The following is a 24,767-nucleotide window of genomic DNA, read 5'->3' as shown; positions in this document are numbered from 1 at the left end:
GAGGATCTCACTCCACTTCGTAGTGCAATGCTGAGAGCTCTGCGAAACGATGACACCACCAAGTCGTGTTGGAGCTCGGAGGGGAAGATCCTCTGTAAGCTTGTAGTTGAGGGGGAGGAGGTGACCAAGACCTTGGAGTCACCAGACGACTTGTGGAAGGTCGGCTGGGATGAGGCCAGGGTCCTGATATCAGGCCTTTTCCCTAAATTTTAGGACAGGCACGGCCCCAGCACAACCGATAATACACTTGTTCTTAATCTCCTGTGTTTAAATGTGTGTGGCTTGAGAACCAAATCTCGTCTTGGCATCCTTGATAAATTTGTGAGCGACTATGATGTAATTGGTCTCTGTGAAACTAAATGTAATATCAGTGATATTTGTGTCATTCCTGATTTTCATCCTCTTGTCATGTCTTCGAAAATACCCAAGCACAAGTTCGGTGCAGCTCATGGCATCTGTGTTTATATAAGAGATGGCATTAATGCTAGTCTTGATGTGATTGAAAATACAAATTCTGAGTTTGTGTTTTGGCTCAAGGCAAGTTCGATTTCTAGACCGTTTATTATAGGTATGGTATATCTACCGTGTGAAGGTTCTCCATATCATCATAGTGATGTTTTCTGTCATATTTCTGAGGATTTGGCTAACTTTAGAAGTGATCATAATGATATTCCGATATTGTTGTTTGGAGATTTTAATTCTAGAACGGGATTATTGAGCGATTTTATTGAGCCCGATGATCTTGTTACTATTGAAGGCGGTTTTGAATTGTCATTTGAATCTGTTGTTGACAGTAAAGCTAATATTAACAAGGCTGGGATAGGGTCAGAGCGTTATAGTAAAGACCATAGCGTTAATGATAATGGTCTTAATCTAATAGAGTTATGTAAGAACTTTGACATTAAAATAGTTAATGGTAGGTTTGGTAGTGACTTGGGGATAGGGGAATTTACATGCCAAAATGCGAAAGGCTCTAGTGTGGTTGATTATGTACTTGTTTCTTCCCTATTAATGCCGACGATTACCGATTTCCATGTATACCCCTTAGATAAGTGCTTGTCTGATGGTCATGGAGCTATTTCTGTTCAACTCACTTTTGATGCTGTTCATCCAAGTGATGCACGCCATGACAGGCTTCCTCCTATGGAAATTTTTTGTTCTATTGATGATGATGGTATATATGAACCTTTGAAAATGTCATGGAAAAAAAAAGTTGACACTGCTTATCTTAATGCTTTCGATACTGATGCAATTAATGATGTGAATAATAAGACTGCTTCTTTGGATGCTGAAGCAATTTCTCAGTGTGATATGGATGATATGTCTAATGATTTAAATAGATTGTTAATTGATCCTGCTAAGTCAATTGGGATTTGTAAGAAAGCACGTTCGGTTATTAATGTTTGGAGACGCAATACTCATTTAAGTACAACTGATAAGCCTTGGTTTGATAAAGCTTGTGAAACTCGTAGAAAGGAATATTTTAAAGAAAAGCACAGGCTGCAAAAGTTGAACTCTGTGGATGCAAAGTTAGAACGTAGGAAGTTAGCAAAAACTTACAAACGTTTTATTAGGGCAAAATCAAGGGCGTATAATAAAGAGTTTCATAAATCACTGCGAAATTTGAAAAATTCCAATCCCAAGAAATATTGGAAACTGTTAGATGATGCTTGTAAATCGCCAGAGAAAGGTAGTAACATTCCTTTAAATGCATTTATGACGCATTTTAAGAATTTGAGTACGAAACTAGAAGACTTGAATTCAGATGAAATTGATTTTGATCCTTCTGTTGTAGATCATTCCATAAATGAGGCTATCAATAAAGACTTTACCTATGAAGAGGTCATTCTTGTTATTCGAAAATTAAGGAATAATAAGGCTAGTGGGATTGATAATGTTATTAATGAACAACTGAAAAATTGTCCTGGTTCTTTCGTGAGTTTGTTGGTTAGAGTTTTTAATATTGTCCTTTATTCAGCAGTTGTACCCTCTGTTTGGTGTCTAGGTATGATTAAGCCCCTATATAAAAAGAAAGGTTCTGCTGATGATCCGGACAATTATAGAGGAATCACCCTTTTGAGCTTTGTTGGTAAATTGTTTACAGCGTGAATTAATGTTCGGCTTTCACTTTACCTAGAGTGTGCAGGTATTTTAGGAAGCGAACAGGCTGGTTTTAGAGAAGGACATAGTACACTTGATCATATCTTTACTTTGCATGGTCTAATTGAGTTGTATTTAAACCGTAGAAAAAGAATTTACTGTGCTTTTGTTGACTATAAGAAGGCCTTTGACCTTGTAGATAGGTCTAGTTTATGGTCAAAATTGATATCATCAGGGATCAATGGGAAAATCATCAATGTTGTTTATAATATGTATAAGAATGCAAAATCCTGTGTAAAACTCGGTAATAACTTGTCTGAGTTTTTTGTTTGTAACATCGGTGTACGCCAAGGAGAAAATTTATCTCCCCTTTTGTTTGCACTTTATCTTAATGATTTTGAATATTTTGTTAGTAGACATTATAAAGGGCTAGATATGTGCTCCTCTGCAATAAGGGAACATTTAAGTGATGAGGATGTTGAGGTCTTTTTGCGTCTGTATGTATTATTATACGCTCATGACTCTGTAATATTTGTTAAGTCTGCTGAGGAGCTCCAGTGTGCTTTATCAGCTGTTCACCAATACTGTGATTTATGGAAACTCACTGGGTGATTTCAAGTTCGGTGGTAGTGCTAGTGCTAGTGCTAGCCCCCGAATAACAGCGTTAAATCGAGCTCCAACACCGACGGTCAGATTAACGAGGCGATACCGATCAAAAGTATCGATCACCAGCACTAGGTGTTGGAATCACAGCACCGCGAGCTCCGCGGGAATTGCGCGACGAAAAAAGTGATTGCGCGTGATTACAGTCAAATATTAAAAGATGTAGCGAAAATTGCTTAGTTTTAGGGACATACTGGGGAAGAAATATTTAAATGCCACAAATTTCATCCACTCCCCAAAATACAACTATCTTAATTTTGCTCCCAGGCTCAGATTTATGAAGCCATGTCGAGTGTTCGTGTACGTTACGTGGACGACCACTGCATTAGCATAGACTTTGCACGTAAAACGTGAATCTATTATGGACGTGAATATGAGTCTCGCACGGTAACGCTAACACCAGCACCGAACTTGAAATGACGAAAATGTTAATCCCTAGGGGCTAGTGTTAGTCAATGGCGAAAAAGCACGTAAATCGCTAACACAATCGGCGGAGCTCGGTTCAGCAGACGACATTCAACACCGAGCCCAGCACCAGCAACCGGAAATACGTCATAATTTTGAGGTCAACTCCCAACACCGACGTGATTTCAAGTTCGGTTTTATCGCCGGTGCTAGTGCTGAGATAGCACTAGCACTAGCACTAGCACCAAACTTGAAATCACCCACTGTAAACACAAGTAAAACCAAAGTGGTTATTTTTTCCAGAGGTCGTGTTCGTAAGTTTCCTCAGTTTATGTTTGGGCAAAGTTCTCTTGACGTTGTATATGATTACACTTACCTTGGGGTTATTTTTTATTATAATGGCTCTTTCAATAAAGCAATGAAAAAGCAGATTAATCAAGCACGTAGAGCTATGTTCCATTTGAAAAGCAAAGCCAGGAAACTATCCTTGCCAGTTGATGTGCAATGTGAGCTGTTTGATGTCCTTGTTGCTCCAATTTTACTGTATGGAAGTGAGGTTTGGGGTCATGAAAATTTAGAATGTATCGAAATGTTTTATAAGAAATTTCTTAAGAGTCTTTTAGGTTTGATGCGTGGAACAGCTAACTGTATGGCGTTTGGTGAGCTCGGGAGGGTAAGCCTGACTTACAACATTGAGAAGCGCATGGTGAACTTTTGGCTTAGATTAAATGGAAATGTAAATTGGAGATCAAAACTGTCTTGTATTATTTATAACCTTTTACGTCAATTGCACGATTAAGAAATTTTTAGGTCTAAGTGGATAGTAAAGGTGAAAGATATTCTCGACAAATGCGGTATGTCTAATATTTGGTCTGATCGAGCCATTATCCTCAATCTAAAATGGGTTGAATCAGCCGTCAGTCTTCGTTTAAATGATATTGGTCAGCAGAACTGGTGTGCGGAAGTAAATAGAAACCGCCTTTGCACTAACTATAGGATATTTAAAGAAAGCTACATTTTTGAGAAATATTATTTTGATTAAACTTGATTATTTGGAACGGTTAGCATTATGTAGATTTAGATGTGGAAATCACAGATTACCTGTTAGTGAAGGACGTTATCTCCCTAATCAACAAGTTAAATCCTGCACCTTGTGTAAAATGAATGATCCAGGTGACGAGTTTCATTTTTTGTTTAAATGTCCATTCTTTGAAACGGATCGCAAAGTTTTAATTAAGACCTATTATGCTCGCCGACCGAATGTTTTGAAAATGAAGCAGCTGTTTAATTCCAAGAACATAAGAGTTTTAAAGAAATTGTCACGTTTCTGTCAGAATGGCCAGATTTTGATGTCTCGTCATTACTTTCCTTTTACAATGTACATGTATATATTGTAAGATACTACTGCCACTGTTTGCCATTAAGTGCCGATTGTCTTACTTATTCGATCGTTTTTGTTTTTTTGTTAAGTTTGCTTTATGAAGTTCATTATATGTACATGGTATATATATGCTTTCTGTATTACATCTTTATTTATGGCTTTGGTTAGCCATAAAACATTTACTTGTTTGTTATTATTCCATGCCCACTGGCGGGGTCGTTCAAGAATGAAATGCATTGTCATTGTCATACACGGGCTATTTGTTGCGGACTATGTCACACAACGGTTACCTTATATGCCTCTCCTCGCATCGCGGAAAGAGGAGGCAATCCCGCGCGGCCGTGAGCATTCTGGAAGATACCCGCAGAAGTCGTTCAAATTATTTACAATGTTGGCGTGGTTACAAAATTCGTACAATGATTATACGTTTTAACAGTATTTCTTGTACATGGTTACTATAATTCGGCATGTATCATCGATCTAAACCGGAGTTGGTATTCAAATAATCCATACTTGCCCATGACAAACAAGTAACCACATATTAGATAATAAATGTTTAAACTCATAATGATGCTCTACCACCTTGAAACGTTTGTCCAACGTTTCGATATTGTGCCCCTTTCTATGTTATAGACACTATCGATCATAACAAATACTAATCGAACAGTTAAATCGAATCGGTTCCACCGAATTTCGTTACAATATATATATGGGTGAAAACGTTGAACGATGTACAATTGGCCATTTTCGGGTTTTGCGATTTTCAAACCCCTGTAAAATTGTCACCTGGGGGAGTTTTTCATAGTTTTAGGTATCATTTGGCAGGGGAAGGTTGTGCCTTTTAGAAAATATATACTTTGTACTGCTGTTACAGCATTTCCAGAAAATATAATGCCTTAAAGCTGAAAAATTTGCCAAAAATTCATATTTTACGAAAAAATCCCAAAATCACACATCGCAATTTTTGTTCTAACCCAGTTCTAGAGCTTTGTCTTTCCTTGTGAGTAAGCCCACACACTTAAACTATTAAATCAAACACTTCTGCCATGAACGTGCGTATTATTTATTTTATCAGGAAATGTCAAATTCAGTAATGTCTGGAAAAGAACGTCTCTTACTGAATTGTCTTTTCATTAACGCAAAAAAATTCAGGATTAATATGAAAACATGCAAGGTCACATTTAGTTAGCGTCTTATCCATACTACCATTCCATCAAAATTTGTGAGTGAGCTGTATGAAGTAATCGAGTGGTGGCTCATGAAAGAAAATTATACTGAATAACCATCAGAGATGTTCAATTGGTTAATGGTGTCATTAATATAAGTGGATTATGCTTGAGATAAAAACTGGTGATCAGTATGTCAGTGTGATCCAGGCGACTATAATGACTGGCAACTTCAGTAGCATACTGTCCACAAAAATAAGTTCTGGCTGAAAACCTAAATAGGCGAATGTCTCTGATCAAAACGAATGTCCCTGACTGAAAATCTCTAAAGGGACATTCCCTCATCTGACACTTACGCACTGCATGATACTTTATTTGCGTGCTTATTCTACGCACTGACGTGCCATCCTGGAATAGAGTCAGCACAGTTCAATGACGGAAATGCCCACAAATCCTGAAAATGTGAGTAATAACAAAATCTTTCCTGGTGTTTGTGCCGATTTATAAGAGCTATTATTCCACAGATATGCCAATCAGTATCAATTGTGAAATTATGTATATTAATCTTTAGATTAGAGGTAAATTAAAAAAGGATAGACAGTAAATATGTAAGAATCTGCACAGATATCAAAGATCGCATGTCTCTGAGCAAAATGGAAAACGTCTCTGACAATTACTGTTTCATGAAATAAAGGCATCCACTATACAAATTATGAGAACATTAAAGTAAAATTAGCTCTGGATGGTTACGGTTAGTATAACAGGAACAAGTAGAACAAAGTTTACACAGGCGTGTCATAATATTAAGAAAATTGAAGCTTTCTGAAAGATGTTGAAAATATGAAGAAAAATTTCAAATTTAAGTTTTTCTGTTGATTGGGCAAGTGTAAACACTTTGCCAGGACAGAAACTATGTTTTATGACTAGTAATAGGTCAATAGACTATGATTATAATGTAGTAGTTAATTGGGTTCACATATGTTTTGTGAGAGAAACAGAAATGTAAGAAAAACAGGTTTAGGTCAGGGACGTTCTCTGAACAAATAGGATCCGTACTCAAACCAATATCAATGACCCATCGTGGCGAACTGGTGCCTATTTTTGTAGCACATACGTCCCTCAATCCAAATATAATGCCAATATCTTATAAAAATCAAACCCATTGAATACTGATAAGGAAAGATGTTTACGTCAGAGACGTTACACGAGACGTTTTACATATTTTCAACAAGTACAATTAGGAGTAGATCTTTCATTATTCCACAGTAGATGGCTCTCGTGTACATACATTGTTCTAGATAATTTGCGCAATCTAAAAGCAATGTTGATTTTATAATTTTGATCAGAGACGTTCATTTGTGCGAACATTGTTCTTTCAGCGCATGGCAACTTAATTTAGATATCCTTTTAACTCTTTTTTTTTTTCTTACAGCAAGATGGGTAGACCGGATGGACTTTAAACGCTCCAAATGTTAGAATTTCTTCCTGTTCAGGATCATTAGGTTCAGTCATGTTCATGGAGCCTATAAGTTCCAGACCACGCCTATGGTACTGGCAAGACTTGGCGGACATCTTCGAGGTGCCATCTGTTTACAAAATAATGATTATCCCAACCCTGGTTCCAGGTAGCAAGCGACACAGTCACTACCATGCACTGATTGAGGACATTGAATACCAAGTGGAGGAAAAATTCAGTTCAATGTTATAATGCGCACTCTGTTTTTAATGCACATACTACATTTGCTTTTGAGCCTGCAAAATTTCAGGTTTACACACTAAAAAATAAAGGTTCAAATTTGCACCCAATTTGAAACAATAACAGCACACCTGCGGTGCACACTTGCATCCTTAATTGTGCTTAGTTGCACCCTTAATAATAAACTGCCTTTTTGAAGTTTTGCTAATTTCTGAAACAAGTTCTCGTACAGTGGAAGAAAATATGCAAATGAGTGAGCTAACCATGTCATAACCCTCAATTTTCCATTGATCGTTTCCAAAAAAAAAAGATAATGAAAATTCAATGTTTCTGTCTTTGAATTCTGAAACATGATGCTATTCCTGGTTGATTACCTTCAGAATAGTGATCAGTATAGATATACCCGGATTTAAGCCTAGGGCCTAATTATGTTTGAATGACAAACTTGAAATTTCAAAATGTTTATATACATACGTTATGGCAATTTGTGAGGGGATGACATGCTCACTTTGCCATTTGCAGATTCATAATAACTGCTAAAACCTGTTTCCTGAAAAATTAGCAAACTTCATAATGTCATAACTTAATTTTTGTTGAGCCCGTAAAATTGTATTCTTTCTTGTCAGCGACTAACTTATATTTGGGCTGAATTTCCCCTTTGATGAAGCTTTTTCCTTTAGAAGTAAGGCAAGATATTCTAGTGATATTTTTTAGGCTTGTAAGCCAAATACACTAGAAAAGGAAATGTCTATTATAAATGTCCCATACTTAGTTTCCTCTACAACACTACCTATTTTGTTTGAAGGAAGAAAGCTTAATAATCCCATACCGATGTGACAGGTAAAATGTGATATCTTAATGTTATCATTGTCAACCTCTTGAAAGAGGTTTTCACTTAACTTTTGGTCAACAAATAGTTGCTATACCACACCGTTGGTGTTGTGGCAATTGCATTACATTGTTTACAATTTATATCTGTCATAGTATACAAAAAAGCGCATTTCATGCTTCTAGGATGAGTAAAAGTTAAGTACAGCTTTCTGAGACGACATAACAGTGGCCTAGGTACGGTCCCTAATAAAAATCAGAATTGGCCTGACATACACATACAATCATATTTTATGCACAGTGGTCAAATCAAATTAGTATTTTTTTAAAATAAATTCATGTTCACCTTTGTTATAGATTTGGAATACATTTCAAAGCAAACGTAATATTGATAGCGTGTGCGCACACCTGCGTATAAACCAGAAGGTGAAATACGAAGTGGTGGTCATCATAAACAAAAAACATTTCTTGACACATAGACCTAGGTACCTGTAAATGATTCCTCAATGAATGCTGAATGTTATGTTTAATAGGAGCATCTTTTAAAATAGGGAGTTTGATGTTCAATTCTAGTGATAACTTACAGCCGTAACGTCCCTGATGAAAAAGAAAATGTCTCTGATATAAACGAGTGATTAGATAAAGTGGTCGAAATTGCAAATATTTTATGTAATTTTGTTGTCTGTCATTCAAAAGTGTTATAAGATCTGAATAATATAACAAGAACAGGTTTGTGCTTGATTTTTGGTGTAGAAATCGAAATTCCTCTTACAATTTAGAGGTTTGTAGTTACAATCGGTTAGTATGAAAAGTTATTTAAGTTGAAATTACCATTCTGAACTGTTTTCAAAAGATTAACATGTGTTTAATAAAAGAATAATGTTGTTTGTTCACAAAACTCTTAATCATGGATCAAAGGACATCGTTTTTATTGCCTTTGTCTGAGGAACGTCTATGAGTGAAACCTGAACGTCTCTGATCAAAACATGGCTTCCTTTCATCATCATATAAAGGGCTTTTATGGTGATTTGATCAAACGAAAAGCGCTAAAATCATTATTATTATCAACTGAACATTAACATTTAAACAAATGAGACCCCTCCTATATGTTTTGTTCAAATGAGATGAAAGTGAAGATAAGAATATGAAAATCTCTGCTTAAACGACAAAAAACTCCACTTTTTCTGTAACTTCCGTGTGTATTAGCTTTTGTAAACTTCACAGGAGGCAAACAATATTTTAGGAACAAGTTAACACAGTCTTCGAACAGATAAACCAGATGAAAATATCTTAATTGGAGTGTCTTTCCAATTTTCATTGAATTTTCACTATAACAATAATTATTTTAGTCAGAGACGTTCGCCAATATGTCACAGTTCTATTTAACCTTGAATAAAAACAACACCCTTGGAGATAACCCAGTATAATCGGGTGTGCAAGAAAGCTGACATCAATGACATATCACAGGGATATATTTAAATCAGTGAGTCACATGTTTTAATTTTGACCCCTGGTTTACCCAACTGTACATCGTTCAACGTTTTCACCCATATATATATATATATATATATATATATATATATATATCAGGTTTTAACGTACATTGAAAATGGGGAAAGTTAAAACTAATTTTATTCCCGGGACAAGACTACTACATGGATTAGCATGTCTGGGCCGACCGCCGAGGCGAGGGCTGGGCTTACCCGCGGAAGTATGTGGTACTTATCCCTTCGTGAGAGGGATATCGTGATGCCACATACTGTTGTGATTCTTATCCCGCTCATGACGCTAGCGGCCATGGTTTGCACAGGCGGAGGGATATCGTGTAATCACTGATAGTTGAAGTAGTGGTACTTATCCCTTCGTGCGGAGGGATATCGTGATGCCACAGTTTGTATGTGATTCTTATCCCGTGCATGATGCTAGCAGCCATGGTTCGCACGGCGAAGGGGTATCGTGTAATCACTGGTTGTGTTTGTCTCGTTCGTGCAGCCATAGTCGCACTGGCGGAGAGACAAAATAAGAGAGGCTGGCGCAGCCTGCTAATTTTTCAAGCCTAGAGGGTCATAAAAGTTTTTCTTCCAAAATATTACAGTTCCTAGCAGACCGCATTCCCTGTTCTAATCTTATACACTGTATGTATAAAGAATGGTTGGTTTATTACCTTGCTATCAATACACCAGTTTTTAATCGACAATTTATGGAATTTGGTTTTGGGCAACCTGCTGTGAAATACAAATGTTTTCCTTTATTAAAGACCACGGAAAACGCAATTAAGAGTCTCTTGCCCTTTTGTTGTCTTGGAGTGGGAATAAATAGATAAATAAATATATATATATATATATATATATATATATATATATATATATTCACAACAGTAGGTCAACATAAAAACTCCGTTAGAGACGTAAATTTGACGAATTTTCGCCCATAGGGCTCTGTCAAGTCAATACATTGACAAAATGTATTGACTTGACAGAGCCCTGTGGGCGAAAATTTGTCAAATTTAAGTCTCTAACGGAGTTTTTATATTGACCTACTGTTGTGAATCTATACTTTCTTAGGACTCCGAGCAGAAACTAATTATTGCTGTTATACATACATATATATATATATATATATATGTATAATTATCATTATTATATATATATATATATATATATATATATATATATATATATATGTTCATATATAATATGGGCCGTGACGCGAGAAAAGGGCCCTTAGCGCCGTTGCGCGGAAACACCTGAAAACGGCGCGGAAGTTTGACAAACAATACGCTCAAAATAGATCAACTATAGATAACGACGCGCAAATGCATCGACACATTAACAAGTGACAGGATTTGGACTAAACATGTTGTTTTGAATGTCATGATTGGGGCATTTAGGAGTGGAATTTCAGAAAAAGGTTTGCATATTTAAATACTTCAGAGTTCCTTGTAAAATGTGGAGGTGAAAAATCATTTTCGGTATCTAGTGCCCTAAGGGCCCTTTTCTTGCGTCACGGCCCATATATATATATATATATATATAATACATGTATATGATTATATACAATAAATATGTGTGTATATATATATATATATATATGTGTGTGTGTGTATACATATATATATATATATATATATATATATATATATATAGGCGTACCTGTGTTTTGGTGCCTTGTCTGCTACCGGCGGTTTCACGCTGTCGCGTGATCCTCAATCCTCAACAAACTACAATGTACATATTCCCGACGGATATATACCAAACGGATATATATATATATATATATATATATAATACATATATATACATGGTGATTTTTTTCCATCAAAATGATCACAGAACTATTTTCAATTCAAGTGCATTTAATCTTAAAGTTATAATCTTACTAACAATTCAACAGACCTAATAGGACATTCTCCTGGTAAAAGTTCTTAAACCACTTGACTACAATCACACCAATTTCCACCGAGTTGCCCAATTTCACACACAAAGTGACGAGAGATTTCTGTCAGATCAACTATCAAGACGAATATCAATAAATCTAGCTTTACCCGGAGCATTGAGTGTCAATTCCACTGTCTGCACTTTTACCGTTTGGAAAGGATTTTTTTTCCAGGACAAAAGGGGCAGTTTTCTCCATTGAGAATTGTCTTAATTGTTTTTTAATGCCTACCTATGTCACATATCGTTTCTCACGATTCTTAATTGCATTATAATGGGTTTCGTGTACGTGGTTTTCATGAGACGTATTGTCAATGCAGCGCTTAAGAGGTAGAAAGTTTAGTTTCCTGAACCCTTGACTAAACGGCGACCATTGAGCTCAAAATCTTTTTCTTTTCTTTTCTCTTTTTTTTATTTCCTGCTTGTGTTTTCACCTGGAATATTAGCTATTCGTCTCAGTAGATCCCTGGAGTTTCAATTTCTGCAATCAAAGAGCCCCATTATGAAAAGTATCAACTCTGCAGATAACAGATAATGTACATTGTAAGTATGGTTGTGTAATGAATTATTACAAGACTGTATATCTCTTTTACCACGACAGAAAGATCCCACTGAATCTCACAGTTGCTAAAACTTGTCACTGTACAATAGTGATATTTTTCTATTCTTTTGAATTAACCTGCGATTTTCTCTCATTAAAAAAAAAAATCACAAAGCCAGCAATGGGCAAATGAGAAGTGAAAAAACAAACCTTCAAATTTTACATATTACAGTGAGGACTCTGACAATCACATCAATTGAAACTAATTGTGATTTTGCTGTCATCTTCTTTCCACTCATCCATTATTCCTTGCTTAAATATGATATCGTATCACGTTTTTATCAATATGGTGACTACCTTGACAAGTGAAAAGAAGTCGATAATGTAAGAGTGCCGTCCATTCAAGATTTTACGTGCAACCTAATGGGAGACTTGTAAAGCAACGTCATTCTTGGTTCTATAACTTCCCCATTAATGTTCACTTTCTATTGTGTATATATACCACTTGAGCACGGAGTTAATTTTCGCTTTCATCTCGCATCGGACACGCCAGGGAGAGAGAGATAGTTGGCCATTGTCTCATATCGCGTGATACGTGACAATCCAGGGGCTGTTATGTTTTATTATTATTATTATTAATCTATCACGCGAAGGGAAGGAAGCTTGTGAGAGATTCTGTCACTCTGATTTGTCTGAGGTGCGTAAGCTTCACTTGGGCGCTGCATTTACTGACGCCATTTTGTTTGTCACTAATATTGGTGCAACACATGTTTCTCTGAGAGATCTTTTAGCCATTCCGCGGTATTTTATATACTTCAACTAGAGATGAAGACCAAAGTCATGACTGTCACTCTAAACAAGTGGATATTGGTGATAATCATGTTGTCTTTTCCTCCTTTACGCTTATCGGAACTCATAGGTAAGTAGTCTTAAGTGTCATTCCTTGTTCAAACAAAATCTTCCCCCTATTTTCTTCTAAGATGTCTAACAATTCCTACTAGAAGAAAAAAAAAATTGTACCTGTTAGCCCGGAAGGCAGGGGGAGAATTTTCGAATAACTGTGTCTCTGTACAGACTTCGAAGTCCAACCGTAGTTCAGAGAATTCATCATTGATTCAATTGAATGAACTTCAAAAAATACCAGAGTTTTCTGATAATCTGATTATAAAATGACGGATAAGTTCGTCGTTCAAATTAAAAGTCAATAGTTCTAACTATTGGAATATTGAAAATAGCCATCTTTATTTCATTCGTGTTTCATGAGTTCACTTGGAAAAAAGATTTAAGATGGAGGAATCCCAACGGATACTATCATAATTATGGACCCATTGAAATCTACTTAGTCTAAAATATATTAGGCAAGAGTTTACACAATTATTGTCACTTTAATACCAAGGACTGTGTTGAAGTTACATACAATGTGTACAAAAAATTGTATTCTGTATCAACCACTTTCTGTACAGTACGTCTATCGTCTACTGATGGGTTACTTTAAAAGTCATGATGAATCATGTTATTGTTTTGTTTTATTTTAAATTTACTTGTGTTGTGTTTCTGCTTTTCTGATTTTAGGTCTTACCATCAACTGTTCGATGTATGTAACCACCGAGTTGAGAGTAGACGAACAGAACAGTTCCGCTGCTAACACGTGGGAAATACGAGCATACGAGGGCCAGAGGATTGTTCTATTGCTGCAATCGTTAAACAATCATTTTGTGAAATTATCCGCAGAGGATGAAATAGCAAGCACCAAAAGTGTGATTCTGCTTACAAATAATGAAAAATCTCCGCCCATCTTCTCATTTGGACACAAGCTGAGACTTCAACTATATAAAAACAATCTCAAGGTACATATATCCAGTGCGAGTCAACGTCACCGCCTCATGTTTAAAAGGTATTTTGATTTTAGTTCTTAAAGTAATTGACACTATGACATATTGGTTTTCATAATGTGAATGGATATGCATGCCGTTTACGACTTACTGCCATAAACAATTACTATCTTTTCAATTCAATTCAATTCAATTCAATTCAAATCAATCTTAACCGAGGCCACGTATAGTCATTTGATCGATAGCCTAACCTGTTGCAGGTATATTGACATGTCATTGCAGAAATAATGATGAATTATGTCATACTGATTAGGTTTGTGATTGCTCTGGTTTTATGTTTATGTCAGAAGTAATTTGACTTCAGTATAATACTAACAAGTCAAATACATGTGCAAAGTGTGCAGACTTCAGGTGAATTACGCGGATTATTATGGTGACCGTTAGATGCATTCATGAGCAAATGTCGCTAATATCTTCTTACTTAAGGGAAGGATAGCTATTTATAGTTCATCCCACAAGCTCGACGTCGAAAAAAAAGGTCCGTGAGTCAGACATTCTATAGTGCCAACGAGGTCAACATTAGGCAAACAGGTCTATGATATAACGAGACCGACATTGCGTACATAAAGGCCAGTGCTGGAATGTGGTCGTGTCGAGCTCATGGGCCTCATTTGTCGAGATGGTGGACCGTATAGCTCGTGGGCCTATTTTCATTGATGTCGAGCTCACGGGCCTTGTGCACTTAGCGTCTAACTCGTGAGTTGTTATGACTCGTAAGCTGTATGACTCTTAGGCTATTATGACTAGTGGGTTGCATAACTCGTGGGAGTCCAAATTTATGACATGTACCTTATACATGCATGGACAGTACATTGTATAGGACTTGGCATAATGTATGACTGAATGTTGTGATTGAATATTCACAAAGCAATGGTGAGGTTTCAGAAGTAATTGTGTGAGGATTTTTGGCTTTTATTGTTAAAAAAGGTTGATTTAAAGCGTTTTTGTTTTCAGTGCTTACAGCATTTACAGTGTGTAAATCATGAGTGTTTCCAAGTCATTATTTAAACAACAGTTTGGAGCTCTATGTGAATTCTATTTCTGCTAAGATCAGTCACGAAGGGAATACCCCATGGTTATAGCAATTCAATTAAGTGTAGATAAGTAGCTCTAAAACTTCTTTGGACATCAGAAAAGGAGAAAAATTATAAGGAGAAAACGAAATGATTAAAGACCAATTTCATGAGTAACAAATCTATGCGAATATATATGTTTTATTACCATGCACTTATTAACATTTAGTGTTTTGTTAGGGATTTATGTAGTCAGGCTGTAAAATCGAGCAGTGAATTTAATTGCTGTATGATTTGAACATATTTCCATTTTGTTTTGTTTTTTATTTCAAATGTAACACAAAGAAGTAATCGATGAAACAAATAGTCACGAATTCAAATTAAATGTGTAACGATTTCAGCACAAGATACGAAATAAAAACACCACTATAAAAAGCCATGAATAGGATAATGCAAAGGGGCCGTAGAATGGAAGATACATAAAAAAGTAGCATGCATTACACATGTGAATACGCAACCATTAGCAGACTTTCTGAATACGCGGAATAGAACGTGATTTTTTTTTTTTAGTTAAAACATGATGCTTCAGAGAAATTCCAAAGTTAAGGCCGAATGGCTGTTGAAAAAGCTGTTTGCAAACAGTACCCTTCTTACGGATAAGAGAAATGAGTTCCATCGTTTAAAAGGAGTGTACTTATGTATCTTTCTTTTCTTCATGAACATATCTAGAACATAGAAATTATATTGGATGCTATTGCCTTACACTGAATTTGTCCATGAGTCTATGTTAGACTCAGCTTCCTATGTTAAAATCAAATTCTATTCTATATTATGTTTATTTCAAAACAAGGTGAACCGGCCATGAAACTGATTGGGGGACAATCTCCTCTCGGCGGTTTTGTAGTTTTGAGATCAGCTACGGACAACTTTGTTTGCAGAGACGGCTTCACTGACCGCATGGCACATTCCATCTGTGGAGAGCTCGGATTCCCAGCATTTCATACCTTTTCTGCCTCAGTTGTACCTTCTCATCTTAATGCAACAAACTGGATCAAGGTCGAAGATTGTTCGCCATGTAAGTGACCCATTTTACAGTACCTGTAGTTTTAACTGAGTGCAATGCAAAATATGAATATTGTTTCGTTTTAAAAAAAGAGAGAATACCCTTTAATACCTTATCCTAAACTTATAATCACCGCTTCTTTGTAAATTTAGAGAAAACATTTGGCGTTTGTTTCTGTTTCTTTTGTACTATTATGCTTCAATCGACAACAGCAAATAATGCCTTGAACATAATTATTTGGTTATCACCAATTCAATTTCACTATTCATAGATTCGGAAAGGATATCCTGTTTCTGTACCCATAAAAAACTATCAAAATAAAAGTAGAAGATAATATTCATGTTCATTTTAAAACAGAAAAAACAAACAAACAAGCCATAATTTTGCGACTTCCCGTTATCAATAGTAATTCAACAATAACATGACAAAAACAGATATATTGTATAGTGCGTTCTTACTGGCAGAAATTGCCGTATATAATCATATAGTTCCCTATCCCGCCCATAGCTCTAAAAATCTGTCGTGCACGCATCAAACTATATAACATGGATTAGTGACTACAGTCATGCACGTGTCATACAATCTAAATGAAGTTAAAAAATATGCAATTGGTGAGCTAATGATGAATGTTGCCTGTTTTACATCCACGTACGGAAAATCTTTATTTGCATCATGTATGTTCATTGTTCCACTCTGATAACTAGCGATATCGGACACGCATACACACAACATCTGGCAAAATGTATCGTCCTTTCTAAAATTGTATACGAAAAAAGAAATATAGCTGATTGCACGCTGGAGAGACTTTTATTTTCCCTTGCCATGTACGCTGGAATATGCGAGGCCTGAAAGTGATTGAAGGGAAAAGCAACACATATAGGTCATCACCTTGTTTCTCTCACCAGGCAGTAGGCCTATACATTACGAAAGAAAATGTCACAGATAATGTTTTTATTCAGTAAATCGATGCAAGGCATTGATGGGAGGCTTTTTTGCGTTTCTTGAGGTAGAAGTATAAAATGGAATGAAAAAAATGATGAAAAACACGAGGTCATATAAAAGTAAAAAGACATCTATTGAAATCAATATATAATGGAACCTGATTTCTTTATTCCTTATGTAAATACGTAATATTATGTAATGTAATGTAATGAGGTAAATTTAAAGTTGAATAAGGAAAAAATCCCAAAATAGTGAGATGACTTTATTATAGTCATCTCACTATTTGGGATTTTTTTTCCTTATTCAACTTTGAATTCACCTCAACATTCCAGCGTAAATAATAAATGAGGAGGCTTTTTTACGCTTATTGTTGAAATCAAACTAAAATCTAAGTTTATGATGTATAGGAAGTCTATTTATGTCCACTAAAATGACAGGCTATCTAAGTCTACAAACTCTCCAATAGACTAGTGATATAATTTTTTTTTTAATGTTCTCGCAGTTTCGATGACAAAACTTCTCTTGTTACTTTGTAAACAGATACAAATTGTATGGTGGGCATTTAATGTTTATAAATAAAAATGACTTCGTATTGATTCCTGAGTCCTCTCAATTTTCTTTCCTGTTTCAAGACTAATTTTCGATACTAAACTTTGTGAGTACATTATCAGTTGATCATCATGATATTACACGAATGTGGCATAACATTTTGCCGAGATACATTTCATAGTTTTGCCATAAATCAGAATTAAGGAAATAAGAATAGCAATGCAAAACTATAAAGAATGATATGTTTGAACAACTGTAACTAGATTTAAAAAAAAACACCTCTCATAGTCTACATAACACATTTCAAATGCCTCTTGTAATCAGTTTTTCGAAAGTGACAATGTACTGACATGGTCTGATTTACGTCCATTCAAATCGCGGCATTATAGTAAGATATCTATAAACTGCTTTGTAAATGGGCTGTCTCGTTTAAAAATATTTTCAGCAGCACGTCACATCTATTCAGGAGCCATAGTATCTTTGGAAAGAAAATGGTCCCTGTTCCAGCACAGTCTATTAATCTCGCTAATTTGGATTTTCTTTTAATTGTTCAATACTGATTTTGAAAATTGATAGATGTCACATCAATATCATAAAAAGTCAAATTTTTCTGTTTTTGACACCGGAATATCAACTGTACAATAATTGCATTCTAGGATGTTTAGACTTCCTAATACGGTGCTTCTGCTGATGCTATCGTAATGCACTTCACATATCATGAAAGTCGGGAAGAGTATTGCCCATTGTTACCCTGGGAAAAGCAGTTTGAGCTTAATCAATTCAATATCTAGTATAATGTTCATTCTTGATGATTGATAAAATTCATCGAGATGCATTTGAATTTTCGTATCACAGATTCGCGAAGTATGATGAGCTGTTCTTGGACAAATGCCGAATGTAATTCTGGTACAACAGTAAAGCTAAAGTGCCAAGGTAAGGAAACAAGTGGTCGTACCCATGCTGCCTTTTGGGAAGATGAATTAAGAGACCATTAACTTTCTCGTAGAACTAGGAACATTTTCACATGAAAATCAGTTGATGTTTGTGGACACAATGCAAATCATACACCAGTCTTCATAAGATCGGTGTCAGTAATGAAATCAAAAAGATTGTTTAAGAGATTACACTGGTACGTATGTGTGCTGGTTAGCATGTTTAGGCTCTCGAATGAATGCAGTGAAAAGGCCAGTTTGAATAAACAATCTGATGGAGGAAATAATAGCGTCATATAGTCATAGTCATTCATCAGCATGGCGAAAGCATGATTCATATTCAGGGGGTGTATCATGGAGTATTTATCTATTTCTTATCGCAGAACCAGGTTTTCTTGGATGCTACGTGAAATCACCCGCCTTGCAAAACTACAGTCTTCTTTGGGGTTTGCCAAATCGAACCGTGGAGACCGAAAAAGAATGCGTCTCCACATGCCGACAACAAGGAGAGGTCGCTGATGTTATCGCAGTTATCCATCGAGGCGTATGTGTGTGCGTTCCATCAGAGATATTTGCTGTTATATCCTCTTCTGAATCTTATCGTCACGAATGGTCATGTTCAAGCATCACTGAACCTAAGAACAGTAATGATTTGAATAGTGCATTTAATGGTGAGTGTTGCGGAAAAATGCAAGGATAATAACTACGTATGTACGTTTCTGAATGAATCACTTAAGCTACATTGTTTGCGGTTAACTTGTGGGGAAGCTATAAAGCAACCTGAGAACATATACTTCAAAGTCAATTAATAATTCTTCTAGTCAATCATAACAATCAAATCAATTCCACCAAAATGTTAACAGTTTGTCTTGCATTTCATCAGAAAATTTGGCTTACACGTGTAGTTTTCACAACCCGTCGCTGAAACCAAAGACGATTTCATGCCTAACTCCGTGATTCATCAACTTTTAAAATCTCTTCAAACTCTGAAGCCGTGGTCACAACTCGCCGTACTTGCAAGTGCGTGCTGTCTACTTACAAAAACGTGGGCAAAATTTGGGGATCCGTACGTAGTAAGTACCGCCTCCGCACGAATTTTCGAGCACGCAGACACGCCGTAGCACTTTTAGGACCCGAGGAACTTTCGCTGCGTTCGGGCTACGGATTCACCCTAAGTGCGGGCAACGTACGTGCACTCTACAGCGAACGTGCGTACAACGCACTGACTCCGTGCGTTTTTTTAAATTTTCCCACCGTCACTTGTTCGGCTGACGGCACACGTAGCACGTACGTGTTGAGCACGTAATAAGTGCGCAGCCCGTGCTTATTCGACACTTCCCTGAGTTCAACTGTTCAATAGAGCACGCAGACTGTACCGAACTTGCCGAATAAGCACCTGCTCCGCACTTAAAACGTAAGTTGTGCGCAGTGATCTCTGCAAGGTACACGAACCGAGCCGACAGACGAGTATCATCATTTTCGTCTCCAAGATGTCATGATGATGGCAATCATATATTCATACTGTTCTATTTCACCTACCGGGCAGAAATTCCCTGTAAGGATTATAGGATCGAAAAAATCGCATACACAGTAAAATGATTGTTATATCACTTGAAAGGGCTTTCAAAACTCTTTCGAATTGTGTCACAAATCGAAATTATTATGTTATAGGACCCTTCTGCCTGGTAGGCGATTAGTAATATATTTATATATATGTATATACACACACTTGTATACACTTGTACCATATTTTGTGGCACATAAGACAAAGTAAAAAACTTCTTGAAGAAGCAAAACATATAGAAATCTTGAGCTCTGAATGGTCAATGCATGAAGTGACAGGATTTTTGGAGTTTAAAAAAAATGTTACATTTAAGATCTGCACAAGCGTGTTTAAAGGCATTGATCATCATTGTATATGCAGAACAGTGATAAAGTCAGTACCATTCTCTGAAATTGAGAATGTGTATATTTTGAAATTAAGCAAGGAAGAATTTTCTATGACAGTATTACCTTTTTAGGGCCTTAATTGCAAACGTGACACCTTTAGTCTCAGATGAAACTGCAAACTCATAGGCCTACATTCATTGTTTTATTGATATGCTGATAAATCTAGCTAAAAAATGCCTCCATGTCTGAAATGCCACCACCTCTGAAACTGGGTATAAAGATGGCAGACTTAATAACAGCAAATTATACGCATCTTACCTCAAGTGCCAATGTGTTAGGATGTTTTAATCCAAATAATGTTATACAATGTCATTGTATACCTGATATTGACATTAGCATATAAGCCTACATCAGGTATACAATGTCATTTTATACGTGATGTAACCTAGGTCCTATACATAGAGCTGTACAGCTCTATGGTCCTATACCTGATAGCCTATTAACCCTTTCTCTGTCAATGAGTCAAATATGCACACATTTCACATATTTCACTTAGTTTATTTATTTCAATCTCATTTCTTTCAACAGAATATATAAAAACCTATAGACATGAAATGAATATGACACACAGAAGGTTAAACTACCATATACATCCATGGAGAAGAAGTATGATTATACATTTGAAGAACCTTGGAAGGTGGTCCTATAATTAGGCTTACCCCTAGTAGCATCTGACGGGAAGAAAAAAAATCATCGCACTTGCACGCACTTACAACATGCGACAGAGTAGGGATACCTTACGTGAGCAGCACGTGTAATTACAGCCTCCGCAAGAGAACGTAGCAATCTCACGCAGATTGTAAGTTGTAAGCACGTACAACTCACTTACCACGTGCACAACGTACGATGCACGTAACCCCTCATTGCCAGGCGTGGCGCGCGGGCCACGTACTTACATCCTGCGCAACCGTGCGAGTGTCGTGCGTTGACGTACTTCCTCCCTACGCTAGTCACTTCCTCCCCACGTTTTTAGAAAAAACGTGAACGCCGTGGCCTCCGCCAAGAACGTACGGGCGAAAAGCACGCACGGCGAGTTGTGACCAGGGCTTACAGGATAATTTTTTTGACTCAGGGAAAAAAATGTATAGAAGACACCTTTCCGGTCAAGAATACGCAAACATTTGTTGGATGCAGTATTTATTCAACTCCGGCTATCAGAAGTTCAGTGCCTCTTCAAATTTTACCGTTAAACGTATGAAACATTAACATTTCTTTAATTTCTAATTACGTACGGTTGACATGAATCCTCTACCATTTTTTTTTATTTGGTCTATATTCGATAATCAAGATGTACATGGTGTGGAATCTAATTGCTAATGCCATCATCTTTTAACACTATATCTTAAGGTCATTAACGACTTTGTTTCATAGATCTGGTATTCAGCTCATTACTCACGTCACCAGGCAATCTTAACCAATGATTTTAATATATCACTGCGAGGAACACGTATGATTGTGAAGATATGCCTGTGACTGAAACAAAATAATGTGATAACTTTTCTTGAAATTCAGATGTCATCATCGCAGTCATCATCGATGAAAACTAGAGTCTGCGGACATCGATGTCCATTGTGTGTCTGCACGTACGTATGTGTGTGTGTGCATGTGTGTGTGTGTTTCTGCTTGTGGGTATGTGTGACGTGTGACGTGTGGCTGTGTAACGTCTTATGAGCGCAAGTAAAATTGACTCTTTTTTTTACTTCCAATCTTTTTAGTTTCCTATGGTTTTTGCGACAAACTTGACATTGTCCCAAATGGAAAATGGGATTCCAACGTCACGTGGTTTGGTTCCATGGTAACTCTCACCTGTGAGGAAGGTTACGTTATGAAAGGTGGCGCCACACTCCAGTGCGTGGCGCTGCCTGGCCGGTCGACGTACTTCCCAGTTTGGAACTCGTCGGTGCCATCTTGCTGTAAGATCTCAGTTTCAGAGTACTCTTCCCCTAAACGCTTACGTTCTCCTGGATCTAAATCCTTTATTGATTTTTAAAAAGGTCGCAATTTCACTTTAGTCTCATGGAGAAGTTTTCGCAACCATGTTTTTGTCTATATTGGAAGCCTATTCTATAAAATATGCATACATAATTTGTATATAAATGACATTTTAGGACACCACAAAGACTGTGATACCCGGATCATCAAAAGGCATCGTGATAATATACATTGTCATCTGTTATTAGCACCGTCCAGCTTGAGGCATATATTTAATATAAAGATGTTGAGGATATTTGAAATCGCTCTCATAGACAATACCACACATTATTGTAGAGATTCTATTTAGACCAGGAAGCACATGGGATTTGGTTTATTCATTCTCCGTATTGCAACATTTACATTTTTTTCAACATAATCAAACATAATGATATACAAATATGAAACTCATTATAGCTAGTTTCAACAATTTCAACAATTTTGATTACAAATGCATTTAAGACAACATTACAATACATGTGTTACGAATTACCATACAGAACGGTCGCCAATAATAAGCTATAAGCTTGACCCTTTGGCAACCGATAATACAATACGTTAATGCAATAAAAGAAAGGGGTCCAACATGATGCTCGCGGGTTAGGGGGATGATAGGAGAGACAGAAAGAGCAGGAAAAAGAGGGTGATAGAAACCTTCCGATACCAGGCTTGCCAGATCAAACTCACAGTAAATACGTACAGGTGTACATATGATTATAGATTACAGTGATGTATTCACATTTCACGCACACATAGACATGATACTGTGTTGCTATTGTCAAATAAATGGGACAAAACAAAATCTGTGGATATTCAAGGCTTTTAAGGAAATCTTTATAGATTTTCTTCCAACCTTCAGTCCTTCAATGAGTGTATTGATATTCTTATTTCTTTGAATCCATACATACATTATGCTCGAGGAACTTAATTCCCTTTATATCAAACAACTGTCATGCGTAACTCGAGGAGAAAAGCTGACGTAAGAGTGAAAAAGACTCCATGCAATAGAGTAGTTCTTGCCGCAGAACAATTTTAGAACCGAAAGTTATGTCATCTAAACCATAAAATCACTACGTGACTTTTCGCACACTTCGGTTGTCTCGGAACAATCGATGACATCTGATACTATAATAAAGAAATAAAAGACGGACAGACACGCAGCGATATGGTGATGCTCAGAAAACACTTATGTTACTGTCCATAAAAAGCATGGGATAATAGAGCAGTTTACCTCATAGCAACCTAACTTCTAGCGGTCAGAATTTTCACACTAGTTTACTAATCTCCTTTTATCTCTTTAAATCGACGAAGATGTCTCTCGCATTTATTGGTGCCATCCTATCTGATCAATCGAAGAGGTATTGCTTTTAATGATTTTTGTGTGGACAAAAGAAAAAGAATATCGCTGCCTCATACTCTTTGTGAATGGTCTTATTTAGTTAATTCAGTTAAATTTCTTATGTAACGCAGTTGCTTTCTCTCATCTACATCACTTCCCATTTCACAGCCTCTTCGATGTTTTGTGATCAGCCTGGTAACGTATCTAACGGAGAATGGAACTCGACCGTGACGTCACTGGGATCTTCAGTAACTCTCAGTTGCGTTGATAGTTACGTCATCAAGGGCAGTGCCACATTGCAATGTGTGAGATCTCCTGACGCCAATCTACCTGCATGGAATGCACCAGTTCCAACTTGCGTTGCTGGCCCGACCAAATCTCAGGGTATTTGCCGCTTCTTTTAATTACATATTGTATGATGCACACATTGCGATGTTCTGTGAAACTTTTCATTTCATTTCATTTCATTTTATTTCATTCTTCTCCTTTTTTCCAACAGAACACAACACAGTATAAATTAGGAATCATATCACAATCGTATACATAGAACTTGCAAATGATATCAAATGATAAAGTTACATATATATGCATGTATACGCAAAATAATACAAGGTTATGTTTCAGTTGAAAAAAAAAGAACTGAGAGGTCCACTAAAAAAACAAGCTTTTAGATTGCGAACCACTCAAGAAAAATCTAACGAAATACTTATTTGCGTATGCTTAGCACAAGTATAATTTAAGACAAGACGGAACAAAATAGGAGACACACAGCAACATAACATTCACAGTCTAATAAAAATATAGTTTTAAAAGAGGGCTTATTTGAAGTAGGCCTACCAACTCGAACTTTGCACAAGTCAGTCACTGCAGGTTGTTCACCGGTCTATATTGTCGTTAGGGTG

At 36.6% G+C, this 24,767-nt stretch overlaps 2 long non-coding RNA genes across 2 annotated transcripts; both read left to right on the top strand.

Annotated features, from left to right (window-relative positions):
• The first annotated feature begins 12,849 nt into the window (after window positions 1-12,849).
• Window positions 12,850-19,130, top strand: LOC139720762 (uncharacterized). Its single transcript, XR_011710183.1, has 5 exons — window positions 12,850-13,133; window positions 13,787-14,108; window positions 15,970-16,194; window positions 18,529-18,606; window positions 18,989-19,130. It is a non-coding gene; the product is annotated as an uncharacterized lncRNA (long non-coding RNA).
• Window positions 19,131-19,169: 39 nt separating this feature from the next.
• LOC139720761 (uncharacterized) lies at window positions 19,170-24,164 on the top strand. The gene is made up of 3 exons (XR_011710182.1): window positions 19,170-19,276; window positions 22,271-22,468; window positions 24,034-24,164. It is a non-coding gene; the product is annotated as an uncharacterized lncRNA (long non-coding RNA).
• Window positions 24,165-24,767: the final 603 nt, after the last annotated feature.

Source organism: Diadema antillarum, unplaced genomic scaffold (assembly GCF_040938485.1).
Source record: "Diadema antillarum isolate AM-2024a unplaced genomic scaffold, OU_Dant_1.0 scf00000133, whole genome shotgun sequence".
Taxonomy (NCBI): domain Eukaryota; kingdom Metazoa; phylum Echinodermata; class Echinoidea; order Diadematoida; family Diadematidae; genus Diadema; species Diadema antillarum.
This window is presented reverse-complemented; position numbering and strand designations above follow the sequence as displayed.